Source organism: Macrobrachium nipponense, chromosome 35 (assembly GCF_015104395.2).
Source record: "Macrobrachium nipponense isolate FS-2020 chromosome 35, ASM1510439v2, whole genome shotgun sequence".
NCBI lineage: Eukaryota > Metazoa > Arthropoda > Malacostraca > Decapoda > Palaemonidae > Macrobrachium > Macrobrachium nipponense.
In genome coordinates this window covers 10926992-10940217 of record NC_061096.1, presented here as the reverse complement: position 1 = coordinate 10940217, position 13226 = coordinate 10926992, and the positions used below count along the sequence as shown (strand labels likewise).

At 50.6% G+C, this 13226-nt stretch overlaps 1 long non-coding RNA gene across 1 annotated transcript in view; it reads left to right on the top strand.

The window, feature by feature from the left end:
- Nucleotides 1–13226, top strand: part of LOC135208418 (uncharacterized) — a 317512-nt gene that overhangs the window by 30209 nt on the left and 274077 nt on the right. The gene's annotated exons all lie outside the window — the stretch shown is intronic.

The window sequence follows — 13226 nt, the reverse complement described above, 5'->3', positions numbered from 1 at the left end:
GATATTGCTAGCAACAAAGATCTACACGATATGATTAGATCCTTTGAGACTTCAAAGGCAGCTACTACCTAGAACACCTAGTTGGAATCTAGACGTGGTCCTGAAAATTCCTTTCATCGGATAAATTCGAGCCTTTACATCTGGCTTCCTTCCGCAACGTCACTAGGAAATGCTTGTTCCTGGTGTCTCTCGCTACAGCCAAGAGGACGAGCGAATTGCACGCTCTGGATTCCACAGTGGGGTTCAAAGGAGATGCTGCCATCTGTTCTTTCCAGACTAATGTTTCTGGCAAAGAACGAAACCCGCCGTCAAAACCTTGGCCCAGAGTTTTTGAGGTAAAAGGCCTATCTAACCTCGTAGGCAGAGAGATAGAGAGGTCTCTCTGTCCAGTGAGAGCTCTTAAATATTATTTAGAGAGGAAGAGACAGATGGGAGCTTGTCAACAAGGTCTTTGGTGTGCAGTGAGAACCCCAAAAGACTCCTGTCCAAGAACGCCTTGGCTTTCTTTGTGAGAAGCGTTATTACGGACGCTCACAAGAACTGCTCGGAGGAATCCTTCGGTCTTCTAAAAGGTCAATAAACCCATGAGGGGTGAGAGCAGTATCCAACGTCCCTTTGGCGTTCCAAAAGAATATGTCATCCTAAAAAAATTATCATTGAGACTAACATTTATTGGAGGTGCAATTCAGTGTTTGCATCTCATTATCTGAAGGATGTGAGAGTGACCTATGAGAAGTGCTTCTCGCTAGGTCCATTTGTATCAGCAGATACAGTGCTGGGTCTTGGAGCAAAGACTGATCCTTAATTATTGTGTTTTTATCGTACATAAACCCTCTTGTCAGATATGTGCTTGGTTTTCTATTAGCAAGCTCACTGATGTCGCACGGGAGCATAGTGTCATTGCTGGTAGGGGATCAAGGGTATGTATGGCTAGTAGGGGAGTACAAAATTTTTTTTTGTATATTTTGTAAATGAAAGTGTAATTATGTTTCGAGTTTTTAGTTGTTTGTAAGGAGTTCGGGGATAACTCCTTGCAATCTTAGAACTAACATGGATGTTAGGATCAGGTGATCGGGATTGGTGTTGTGCTCCTTGAACAAGGTGTATTGTCATGTTAGTGGAATAGCACCCAATGACAAAGGCCTTTAGGCTCTGCCGAGTAAGTGGATAAGACCCCATTGGCAGACCCACAAGAACTCTTAGCCATAGATCAATATCTCGCTGAGGCTCTTGAGGCTAAGCAGACTCCAAGGCAGTAAGCCGCGGCAGTCTTCAGCCTAATAAGGTAGGAACCAAGGTTTATTAATACCTACAACATATGTTGTTTACCTGTCTATTTCAGTAGTTAGCTGTCTCTTACCCACCACCAATGGGTGCTAATCAGCTAAGTATATATCTGGCAGGGAAGTTGAATGTATAAAAATGATATTGTCATGTTACAATAAAGTTTTATACATACTTACCTGACAGATATATACGATTAATGGCCCACCCAGCCTCCCCGCAGGAGACAGGTGGAAGAGAAGAATTCTGATTAGAAAACGGGAATGGTTCCTAGTCCTGCCACCCAGGGCAGGGCGGTAGATCACCTGACCTACCGGTAGCGTGTGCCGCGAAATTTGAAATTCTGTCGGAGACGACGGAGTCTATAGCTAAGTATATATCTGTCAGGTAAGTATGTATAAAACTTTATTGTAACATGACAATATCATCTTTTTGTGATAACTTTGCAAGCTGTCTTATCACAGTGTGTGTCTCGGGATTGACAGCAAGGCCGTTACATATGCCCTTATCACATCCCTAAGCCCTTTGATATTAAGGGCAAGACAGTATGTGTATATTTGTTATAACTATGAAATAGTATTACATTTTGTGCTTATGGTTTAAAGAATTCCCAGGAGGAAATTTTGGAGCTTTCACACTCTGGTTTTCCGTCCTAGTATTCATTTTTATGGTATATTATCCGGTAGATCTAGGCCCTTATACCGCGGTGAACTAGACTATGCCAGTTGACGTTTTTCTGTACAGTTTTACTTCCTGAACAAGAATTTAAAATATTTGTTCCGATACGAATACAAACCCTCTGTCCTTTACAATAGGAAGGTAACTAGTGGCAGCTGGAACGGTCGTAAGCTACGAACAAGGGAGTTCGGTAGTTAACTGCTCGTCCGACAGTGCGCGCACGTGCGACTGGGAGGTGAAGAACCACTTTGCTTTCTGCCGCCGACGGAGACAGACGTGTTGTTCGCTCTCTGCCTGCTTCGTCGTACGCTTTGTATCTTCAAACTTGGTTTGTTTTGTGTGTGTTTGATAAAATACTGTATGTACGTGTGCTTTGTATCTTATTATTATTTCATTATTACACATTCTCATGAGCCAGAGACGTCCCCGCGCCCCCCCATCAGCCGCAGAGTTTGCTCTGGTGTGGAGGGCCGTAAGTGTGGGGCCTTCCGCTCTTTTTCAGAGGTTGATCCTCATGATCTATGTGCTCGGTGCCAAGGGCCGAATGCTCTCGGGCCGAGCCCTTCATTGTTTGTAATAATTGGTCGAAGGAGCAGTGGGTGCTCTTTGAGGGTAGGAGGAAGCGACGTAAGCCTGCCGGGGAGTCTTTCAGAGGGTTCTCCGGCGACGCCCTTGGTCACAGACGCGTCGTCTTCCTTCCTGCTGCCATCCTAGCTCTCGCATATGGCTCCTTCCCCTTTGGGGTGGGTTTTCTCGTTCCTTCTCTTCGCCCGATCTGTCGAGCGGAGAGGAGGGGGCGGGATGCCCCGACATCCAATTGTACTCAGGGTCTTCAGTTCGTCCCCCCCGTGCGAGGGGGAACCCCTACTACTAACCCGTTTGTGTTTTTGCTGCCTCAGGTGCTCCTACTGCGGGCGACGACCTCGGCCAGGTATGGTTCTCGCTGGGTCTCCAGGTCACACTGAGCATTCAGGGGCTGTTGCATCTTCTGGCGGGTGCTGTTCTGGTCACCCATGGAACGGTGACCACTACCACCACCACCGTCTTGACCCCAGGGTGTGCCGCCCCTCTCCACCTGGTCTACACACAACTTGTGATGTTGGTGACTCCTACGGCCGCTGTACAGACCCCGATCGCGCCGTACCGAGGAGGGGTGTGCCTCCCCCTCCGGGTTCTTCGCCCTGCCAGCCCCTGACTTTCGGTGCCCGAAGAGTTCGCCCCTGGACCTGCCGCCGGTACCCAGGATGTCGCTGGCTGCTGCCCCGTCTCCTGCCACACCTGCCTTGCCTGCTGTACCTGCTCTACCTGCCTTTCCTGAGCCAGTTCCTGCCGACGTCGTTCCAGCCCGTGGTGTTGCTGCCCCAGTCGCAGGTCCTTCCAGACAGGTGCAGCTGGGCCGTGTTGCTTCGGCAATAGCCCCGGCTCCAACCTGAATGGAGGACCTGACGTCTGTCCTGAGGGAGCTGATGAAGAAGAGGAAGGTGTCGTCGTTGTCTTCTTCGTCGTCGCCTGCTGCCGCCTTTTCCCCTTCGACTTCCAAGGTTTCCAAGCCGAGGAAGAAGAAGACTGCCTCCTTCCCCCCTAAGAAGTCTCTTTAGTGAACTTCTAAGGGCCCGTCTCTCCTTCCGCAAGGAAGAAGACTGGGACCAGAGGGGTACCGGCTAACACCGGTACTTCCTCGCCTGGTGCTAGAGGTCCTACCTTTAAACCAGGTTCTGGCCCGGCCTCTTGTTTGCGAGAGGTACCGAGTGTACGGTCTCCTGCGGGCGACCGTACAGCCAAGGCTCAGGTCTCCGAGTTCGCTCGGCGCCAGGACCGAGGCACGGAGCGGAAGGCTGGCGAGAGTTGCTCAGGTGACTCTCGCCAGGCCAGCGATTGCTCTCGTAGCGAACCGCAGGCTACCAAGGTTGCCGTGACGGTCCCAGACCGGCCACGGGCTGAGGCTGGGAAGAGGTCCCCTCAATCGCAGGGACCAACCCCGGCTGGTTTCAGCGGATTGACGCGCTGTGAGAATAGGCACCGCTCTCACCGCGACAGTGGTCTCTGCAGGTCTCCTGACCGCCGCATTGGGACCGGATGGGTAGGGAGACCAGCACCAGCTCCTCTGACGCACGGGACCGGGGCCGTTGTTCTCGGTCCAGCCGCGTGACCAGGCCTGTAGCTCGATCGCCACCGCGGGTTGGTGATCGCCTGCAGCCCCCCAAGCACACCGGTCCTGCCGGTGGGCGGGGGGTGGGGGAGAGTCAGGACTTCCTCTCCTATCCCTTCAACTTCCTCGGGTTACACCGGGAAGGGCGAGGCGATCAGGAGTGATCGTGAGGGGCGAGCTCCCACCGCGACAACGGACTCTGCCGGTCCCCTGACTGCCGCTCCCACCGGGACCGGATGGATAGGGGAACCAGCAGCAGCTCCTCTGACGCTCGGGACTGTCGCTGCTGCTCTCGGTCTAGCTGCTCTCCCCAGGAGAGCCGCGCGACCAAGGAAGACTGCTGGTCCAGACCAGCAGCTCGACCATCACTGTGGTTGATGATCACCTACAGTCCTCCCAGCCTACCGGTTCTGCTGGTAGGCAGGGGAGGAGTTCTCGTAACAGCTCCCCTGACATAGAGACCGATGCTCCGTTCCTTGGTCCAGCGTTTCTCCGCAAGAAGCCGCTGGTCCAGAACTGCAGCTCGATCGCCACCGTTGGTTGGCGATCGCCTGCAGTCCTCCCAACCTACTAGTTCTGCTAGTAGGCAGGGTAGGAGCATCAGGTCTCCCTCACCTGTCCCTTCAACCTCCTCAGGCTACACTGGGAGGAACGAGGTGAACAGGGGTGACCGTGAGGAATGCACTTCTTACGATCCGGCGACGAGCCTGGTTCGGTCTTGGGACCAACAGATCCTCGCTCAAGTGGTTGGAGGAGATCGTGGGGGACTGGCGAGGACGCATGACGCTTCCCAGACTCTCGGAGGGACCATCACCGCTGTTCACGTGGCGGTCTGTCGGGACTACGCACTCAAGAGAACAGGGTGCGCTTCCCCTTCGGTCCTCTAGAGAGGTTTCGGCCTCGACGAGGACTGGGACGCGTCGGAGGACGGTATCGGCACTCTCCTCTCTCCTGTCAGGTGCTCGCTCAGCCCCACCCAGACGACAGTCACGGTGGCGGCAGACGCTTAGCCTACAGTACGAGTTCGTAACCCTCCTCGGGAAAACGTTTTCTCCTGACGGTAACGTTTTCCTAGACTCTGAGCGGCCATCACCGCACGGTGATGGCTGCTCGTACTCGCTTCTCCAACTGCTAGTTCCACTTGGAAGGCGAGCGAGTATCCAATCTTCCTCTCCCATTCCCTCTCTCCCTATGGCTACGAAGGAAAGGGGAGGGATCCTGCAGAGCGTTCTCCGTAGGATTCCATGTTGGGGACTGTGTTCCTTGGGGGACCTTCGGGTCCTATCGGACGTAAGTCCCCGTCGTTTATGAAGGATCCTGCCCCATCCTCGATTTCTACGGGAATTGGGAGGACCACCACCCGATGATCATCTGACGAATTCGGTGGGGGTTTCGCCGAGTGCTTAGAATTCTTTGGAATTTATAGCACTCTCCGAGTGTTCTGGTTTTCTACGATCTGCAAACACTTGGGCGAAACCACGGTCCAGAGGGGGCTAGACGAGAATCCCAGATAATTGTTACTACGATAATCGGGAATCTCCCCAAATGCTCGAATTCCTGGATTTCATACATTCAACTTGCCTGTCAGATATATACTTAGCTATAGACTCCGTCGTCCCCGACAGAAATTCGAATTTCACGGCACACGCTACAGGTAGGTCAGGTGATCTACCGGCCTGCCGCTGGGTGGCAGGAATAGGAACTATTACCTTCTAAGGACAGATTTTCTCTGTCGCTGGGAATGTAAACAATACGTTTGCTTTCCCTCCTGATTTGATTTTCGTGTTTCTTCGCCATTGATCTTCTGGGCTAACTTTTACAGGGAAGTAATGGATCTTTGGTTCGGCATACGCTTTTGTTGACTTTTAGTAATTTTTTGATAAAATTAACTTCGAAAATTTCGAAGATTACATTACGTGTAACTACCAAAGTTTTCGGTAGACACTCAACACTTTCAAGAAAGGGAATTACTTATATTTATTCATTAATACAAATAAGTGTTAGAATTTGATTGAGGAAATGTATATCTTTCTTCCTAGTTGGGGAAGTCAGAGAAGTAACTATATACGCTTCCTTTAGAAGCTTTATTAGCTCTTGTGTTAATGAGCAATTAGAGTATTAACAGTACTAGTAGTTGTTGCATCCTCATCACCTTCTTACTTCACAGAATCTACAATTTCATATTTGGATGTAGCTCAAATGCGAGCTCTTAAAAGGTAAGAAGTGAATATAGTGTTCCCCATTGCAATAGAGGGTGCGTCTGATCGGCTCTGTCTCACTCCCAGGTCTAGACCTCTTCCAAGCTCACAGGCCCAGAGGAAGAAGGAAATGTCGAAAGCCTTACGGAGGTTATGGAGAATCCCCACCGATCAGGCGTCCCCCTCGGCAGGTTCTGTAGAACGTCCCAGACTGCCAGGGATAGCCATTGGAAAGGCATCCTAATTCAATGTGTTCCCCTTATTATTATCGTCTCGATGAATAAGGAGAAGAAAGATTCAACAGCGTAGATTAAATGAAGATGCAAGATAATCTCGTCATGGGTATCAGAACCTCAAAAAAAGACTGCTAAAATATATCATTCGATAGCAGTGTGCTAAAATATATCATTCGATAGCAGTGGTGGTTGAGGCATTGCCCTATCCTGTTTTCGTCCCCCGTACAACAAGACGGGGGCTGTATCCCATGGGGGTTTGAAATTATTTTTTGTTCATGAAACTTACCTGTCAGATATATAGTATATAGCTGTATTTCTGACGTCCGACAGAATTTCAAAACTCGCGGCACACGTAGTGGGGCGGTCAGGTGGTAGTACCCATTCCCGCCGCTGGGAGGCGGATATCAGGAACCATTCCCATTTTCTGTTCATATTTTTTCTGTCGCCGGTGCTGGAAACAACTGTTTACAGTACCTCCGTCTAGGATTTTTGATTTATCTCGCTTTAAATTATCTGGATTGACTTTTGGTATCGACTTCTGGATTGTTGGATTGGCACGCGTAATAGTGGATTGGTTTTTGATTTTGGATTGGCTTTTCTGTGTACATGATGTCGGGATCAAGTACTGGAAGTTTCAGAGTGTGTGTGAGGAGTGAATGTAAGGTGAGGCTTCTTAAACCTTCAGTTGATCCTCACACAGTTTTGTAGGATTGCAGGGGGCATGTTTGCTTGGTTGATGATCGGTGCAATGAATGCAAGGATTTGGATGATGATAAATGAAGGATGTATGAGACCTATCGACGTAAATTAGAGCGCGATAGAGTCAGGAGGTCTTCCTCCAAGAGCAGTTCTACGAAAGGTAAGGGATGTAACATTTCTCCTCCTCTAACACCAGTAGATTTTGCTCAACCTAATCCTGTTTTGTTGCCTTCGGGCCCCAGTGCTGTGTCTGGAGAAGGTAACACCCTTTCTCTGATTCTTGAGTCTATTCTCGCTCTTGAATCGAAAGTTTTGGCCCTAGAAACTGGCCCTGTGAAAGTTTGTGTTAGTGCCCCTAGTGTTGTGGAGGGGGGCGTCAGATCGGCCCCATAATGCCTCTAGGCCTAGACCTCTATCGGACTCCCAGGACTCAGGGAGTGGGTTATGTTATGTCGAAAGCCGCAAGAGGGTTTACGGGGGCTTCCCACCGATCTGGCGTCCCTTCGGCAGGCCTTGTTGCTAAATCCCAGGCTGCCAAGGAGCGCGCACGAGCGCGTGTACCTGAAGGAGTGCTTTTCGTTGTCCGAAGCGTCCTCCCCGCGCCAAAGGGGTGGAGGAGCAACTCGGAGAGACTCGCGTCCGTTGACAAGGACTTTTCGTCTTTGAGGACGCTTCACGTCCTATGTCTCCGCTTTCGTCAGAGGATGCGTATGACGCCTTTCCTCCTCAGAAGAGAGGTAGGGTTTCTACCGACGAAGACGTTGGTTTTTCCACGCACAGGCGTGTTCACCTGAGAGACAGATAGCCGTTTACCATGCCTAGAAGGATGGAGGCTTCCCCTCGCCCCTCGCCTTCTCGCAGGGTCAGTCCTGCCCCTTCTTCTGCTCCTTCGTCACCTACGAAGGATATCCTAGTGTCCCTTCAGGACCAGATTACGTCGCTTATGGCTCAGAGGACTCGCCCAGCAGGCAGTCGAGCCTAAGCATAGAAAGGACGTTAGGCTGCCCGTCAAGAGGACGAAGCAGTCTCATTCCTCTCTCGTCTCGTTCGTCTCTCTCTCCAACTCCGGATCGTCACCGTTCTCGGTTCTCCGAGTAGATCTTTCGCTCTCTCAGTAGAGGACGCTCGCCAGGACGCTAAGCGTTCGAAGCAGGACGCTTTGCGCTCTCGGCAGGGCGCTGTTGAGGACGCTCGGCAGGACGCTCGGCGTTCGAAGCAGGACGCTTTGCGTTCTCGACAGGACGCCTTTGAGGACGCTCGTCAGGGACGCTCGCCGTTCGAAGCAGGACGCTTTTCGAACGAGGCAGGACACTTTTGAGGACGCTCAGCAGGATGCTTGCTGGCTAAGCAGGACGCTTTTGGCGCCTCTCGTCAGGAAGCTCGCGCTTCCTCTCGTAGGGACGTGTCTGTTAAGACAGTTCCCGTTGCTTCTAAGGACGCTCCTCTTTCGCAGGATGTCCGTCCTTCTAAGGATCGTCGTAAGGGCGATTCCGTACATGTAGCGGGTACTTCCAATCAACGGAAGTCTTTGTTCAGGCTTGAGACTGCTGGACGTACGCCCCTCTCCTGATGGACGTTCTCCAGTTCCTCTTAGGGGAGGAAGGGGAACTTAATAGTCCAGGGAGTTCCGTCGAAGAAGAACCTCCGTAGCTTCAGCTGTCTCGGACTATAAGGTTCTTGTCAGGCTGTTACGTTCATCCTTCGGGGAGAAGTTCCAGCCGGCAGCCCCTAGGTCTCCTCCTTCTCAACTTTCGTCTTCCAAGACCGTTAAGACCCCTGAGTTCGTCGAAATGAAGATATCGCTGTCGACCAAGAGGGCTTTCAAGAAACTTCAAGATTTTATGTCTCGAAGGAAGGATCAGGGCAAGACCACTTTCGCCCTTCCTCCCTCCCTCTAGACTCGCCGGGAAAGGAGGAATTTGGTATGAACCAAGGAGGACGTGGGAGTAAAGGTTCCTTCGTCCGCTCTGGGTGACTTCTCCAGTTTAGTGACGCTCAGAGGAGGTCTCTCTTATCGTCTGCTAAGGTGTCCTGGACTCCTGTGGAGACGGACCACCACTTGAAGGGACTGCTTCGCACCTTGAATGTCTTTATTTAATTTCTTAGACTGGTGCCTGGGAGTTTTAGACCTTCAGTCTAGAAGTCCTGATTCTCATCAGTCTGGGGGAGCTGTCCAGCGTGTTGTCATGTATGGACAAGGCCATCAGGGATGGTTCGGAGGAGCTAGTTTCTCATTTTGGTAACTGCTTTTTCCTGAAGAAAAGAGCTCTTTTATGCAATTTTACCGCTAACCGTCGGTCTCTTCCCGCTCAGAAGCGGAATTGCTCTTTGCGCCTCTTTCGACCATCTCTTCCCCCAGGCTATGGTAAAGGATCTTGCAACGAGTTTGCAAGAGAAGGCGACCCAGGACCTCTTGGTACAGTCTTCAAGACGTCCAGCAGTTTCCTTCCACATCGGCATTCAGTAAAACCCCCACCCCCGAAGAAAGTCAAACCCTTCGTTCGGGGCACCCCCCCCTCGAGAGCAGCTCCTCGAGGGAGAGGTTTTTCGAGAGGAAGAGCTTCTCATTTAAAACCAAAACCACCAAATGAAGATCTTGTCCTTCAGACGCCAGTCGGGGCCAGACTGAAGTTCTTTGCGGAGGCATGGAGGCAGAGAGGGGCGGATCCTTGGACTCTCAAGATAGTAGAGCAGGGGTGGTACAAGATTCCCCTTTTTAACATCCTCCTCCTTTAACATCAACTCCCAGAGACCTCTCTCCATCTTATCAGGGAGAGAAGAAAAACGTAATTCTTTCGATCTGTTAGACCAGATGGTCGAAAAAAAGAGCGGTGGAACAAGTCTTGGACCTGGAGTCACCGGGCTTTTTCTACAACAGGATTTTCCTAGTGCCGAAGCAGTCGTCAGGTTGGCGCCCAGTCCTGGATGTGAGCAGGCTCAATCTTTTTGTAGAAAAGATCAAGTTCAAAATGAGGATGGCGCTGGGAGCCTTGAGACCTGGCGACTGGATGGTGTCTCTGGACCTGCAGGACGCGTACTTCCAGGTCCCGTCCACCCTCTTTCAAGGAAGTACCTGAGATTCGTCTTTTTTAAGGACAACAGGGTTTGGCAATTCAGAGCCCTTTGTTTCGGTCTCAGCACGGCCCCGATGGTTTTCACAATGATAATGAGGAATGTAGCGAAGTGGCTCCATTCGTCAGGGATCAGGATATCCCTCTACCTCGACGATTGGCTGATCAGAGCGTCGTCGAGGCAGAAATGTCTGAAGGACCTTCAGTTTACGTTAGCCCCTAGCAAAGTCTCTGGGTCTTTTGGTCAACTCCGAAAAAGTCGCATCTGACCCCGACACAGTCCATCGTGTATCTGGGGATTCAGATGGATTCAGTGGCTTTTTCGGGCGTTTCCATCCCAGGAACGTCACGACTGGGGTTAGAGAAAGTCGCAGCCTTCCTAGAGAGAGAAGCTTGTTCGTGAGGGAGTGGATGAGTCTGCTGGGCACCATTTCCTCGCTAGAAAAGTTTGTCTCGCTGGGAATACTGCACCTCATGGCCTCTTCAATTTTTCCTTGCGGAAGAATGGAAGTCGAAAGAGGACCTGAATGCGATCCTAAGGATCTCAAGCAAGTAAAAGGCCACTTAAGGTGTGGCTCGACCCTCAGAAGTTACGAGAGGGCTTCTCCTTAAATCTTCTGAGCCCCGACCTAGTGTTGTTCTCAGACGCTTCATTTCAGGTTGGGGAGCAACACTGGGGGGGGAGGAAGTGTCAGGCTCCTGGAGAGGGGAACAGGTAGCCTGGGCACATCAATGTAAAGGAACTGGCAGCGATATTCCTGTCGCTGCAGTTCTTCGAAGACAAACTGTCAAGCAAGGTTGTTCAATGTCAAACTCAGACAGCACCACAGCCCCTTGCATATCTAAAGAATGAAGGGAGGAACTCACTCCAGATCCCTTTTTCTCCTGGCGAAAGAGGTTCTGCTATGGGCATACGCAAGGCGCATCAAGATCCTGACAAAGATTCGTGGCAGGGGTTCAGAATGTCAGGGCGGACCTTCTCAGTCGACGAAATCAGATTCTACCAACAGAATGGACCTTGTACCAGGAAGTCTGTCAACAATTATGGACATTGTGGGGATGTCTCTAGTAGACCTGTTCGCTACATCAAGGACGAAGAGGCTTCTCTGTATTGCTCCCCGGTTCTGGATCCAGGGCAATTGCAGTGGACGCGTTGCTCTGGAACTGGACGGACCTGGATCTTTACGCCTTTCCCCCCATTCAAGATCATGGGGGAGGCAATGAGGAAGTTCGCAGCTTCAGAAGGGACAAGGTTGACTCTGATTGCCCCAATGTGGCCAGCAAGAGAGTGGTTCACAGAGGTCATGACATTCCTTGTGGACTTCCCAAGAACGTTGCCCTGGAGGAGAGATCTACTCAGACAGCCTCACTTCAAAAGGTTTCACCAAAACCTCTCCGCTCTGGCTCTGACTGCGTTCAGACTATCGAAAAGTTGGCCAGAGCGAGAGGCTTTTCAAAGGCAGCTGCGAGAGCAATCGCTAATGCTCGAAGAGCCTCTTCTAGAGCTGTCTACCAGTCTAAGTGGTCCTCCTTCAGGGCATGGTGCAAAAAGGAAGGAATTTCCTCTTCCACGACCTCTGTGAATCAGATAGCAGATTTCTTACTCTATCTAAGAAATGTGCAGAAGTTGGCAGTTCCTACAATCAAGGGTTATAGGAGTATGTTGTCTGCCGTTTTTCGCCACAGAGGACTGGACCTCTCCGACAATAAGGATCTGCACGATCTTTTAAGGTCGTTCGAAACCACCAAGATTCCACAGCAAGCAAGACCGCCCTCATGGAATCTCGATGTGGTTTTGAAACATCTTATGCTAAGTCCCTTTGAGCCTCTCATGAAGCTTCTCTAAGGGACTTGACGACGAAAAACGCTTTTCTAGCTTCTTCTGGCGACGGCGAAGAGAGAGAGTGAAATCCAAGCGTTCAGTAGCCTAGTGGGCTTCAAGGGGGACAACGCTGTCTGCTCGTTGAGGCCCATCTTTCTTGGCTAAGAACGAGAACCCGTCTAATCCTTGGCCGAAGAGCTTTGAAATCAAAGGAATGTCGAGTCTCGTGGTCAAGAACCAGAGAGAGCCTGTGCCCTGTCAGGGCTCTCAAGTTCTATGTGAATAGGACTAAAGAGATAAGAGGTCCCTCAGGTAATCTCTGGTGCTCGGTGAAGAGACCAGATTTGCCGTTGTCGAAGAATGCTGTTGCTTTCTTCTTGAGGGACGTCATTAAAGAGGCTCATTCATCTTTCCAGAAGACTGATTTGAGCCTCTTTAAAGTGAAAGCTCACGAAGTCAGAGCCGTAGCTACTTCTCACTTGCCTTCCAAAGGAATATGTCTATCAAAGATATACTTGGATAGCACCTTTTGGAGGAGCAATTCCGTATTCGCCTCACATTACCTCCGGGATGTGAGAACGATTTACGAGAACTGTAGTTCTTTGGGGCCTTACATTCGGCAGACAGTTTTGGGGGCTGAAGGTAGCTCTCTCCCTATCCCTTAGCTTAGTTAGGTTAGTTTTTATTGTGTTTTTGGTTGATGGTGAGATCTTCTGTGGAAATCTCCCATTCCTTAGTGTTAATGTCAGGGGTTTTTTGGTAGTTGGTCAGGTGGTGGTCGGTTGCTGTGTTACTGCCATATGTTTGGCTAGATGGTCTTGTCACATTGTGGTCACGTCCCCGTTGACAGAGCATCCAGAGTGCACCAGCACTACAGTCCAAACCTGGCTGGCAACTCTGATAAAACAAGCATAAGCAGGCTTTAGTGACAGTAATCACAGAGTCTACTTTGCTATCAGGTAAGGAACCAAGAGGTAAATCTTTCATTTAATTTAAGTTTCCTAAAAATCCTATTCTGTCTCTACCCACCATCCGAAGGTGGGATTCAGCTATATATATATCTGACAGGTAAGTTTCATGAACAAAATG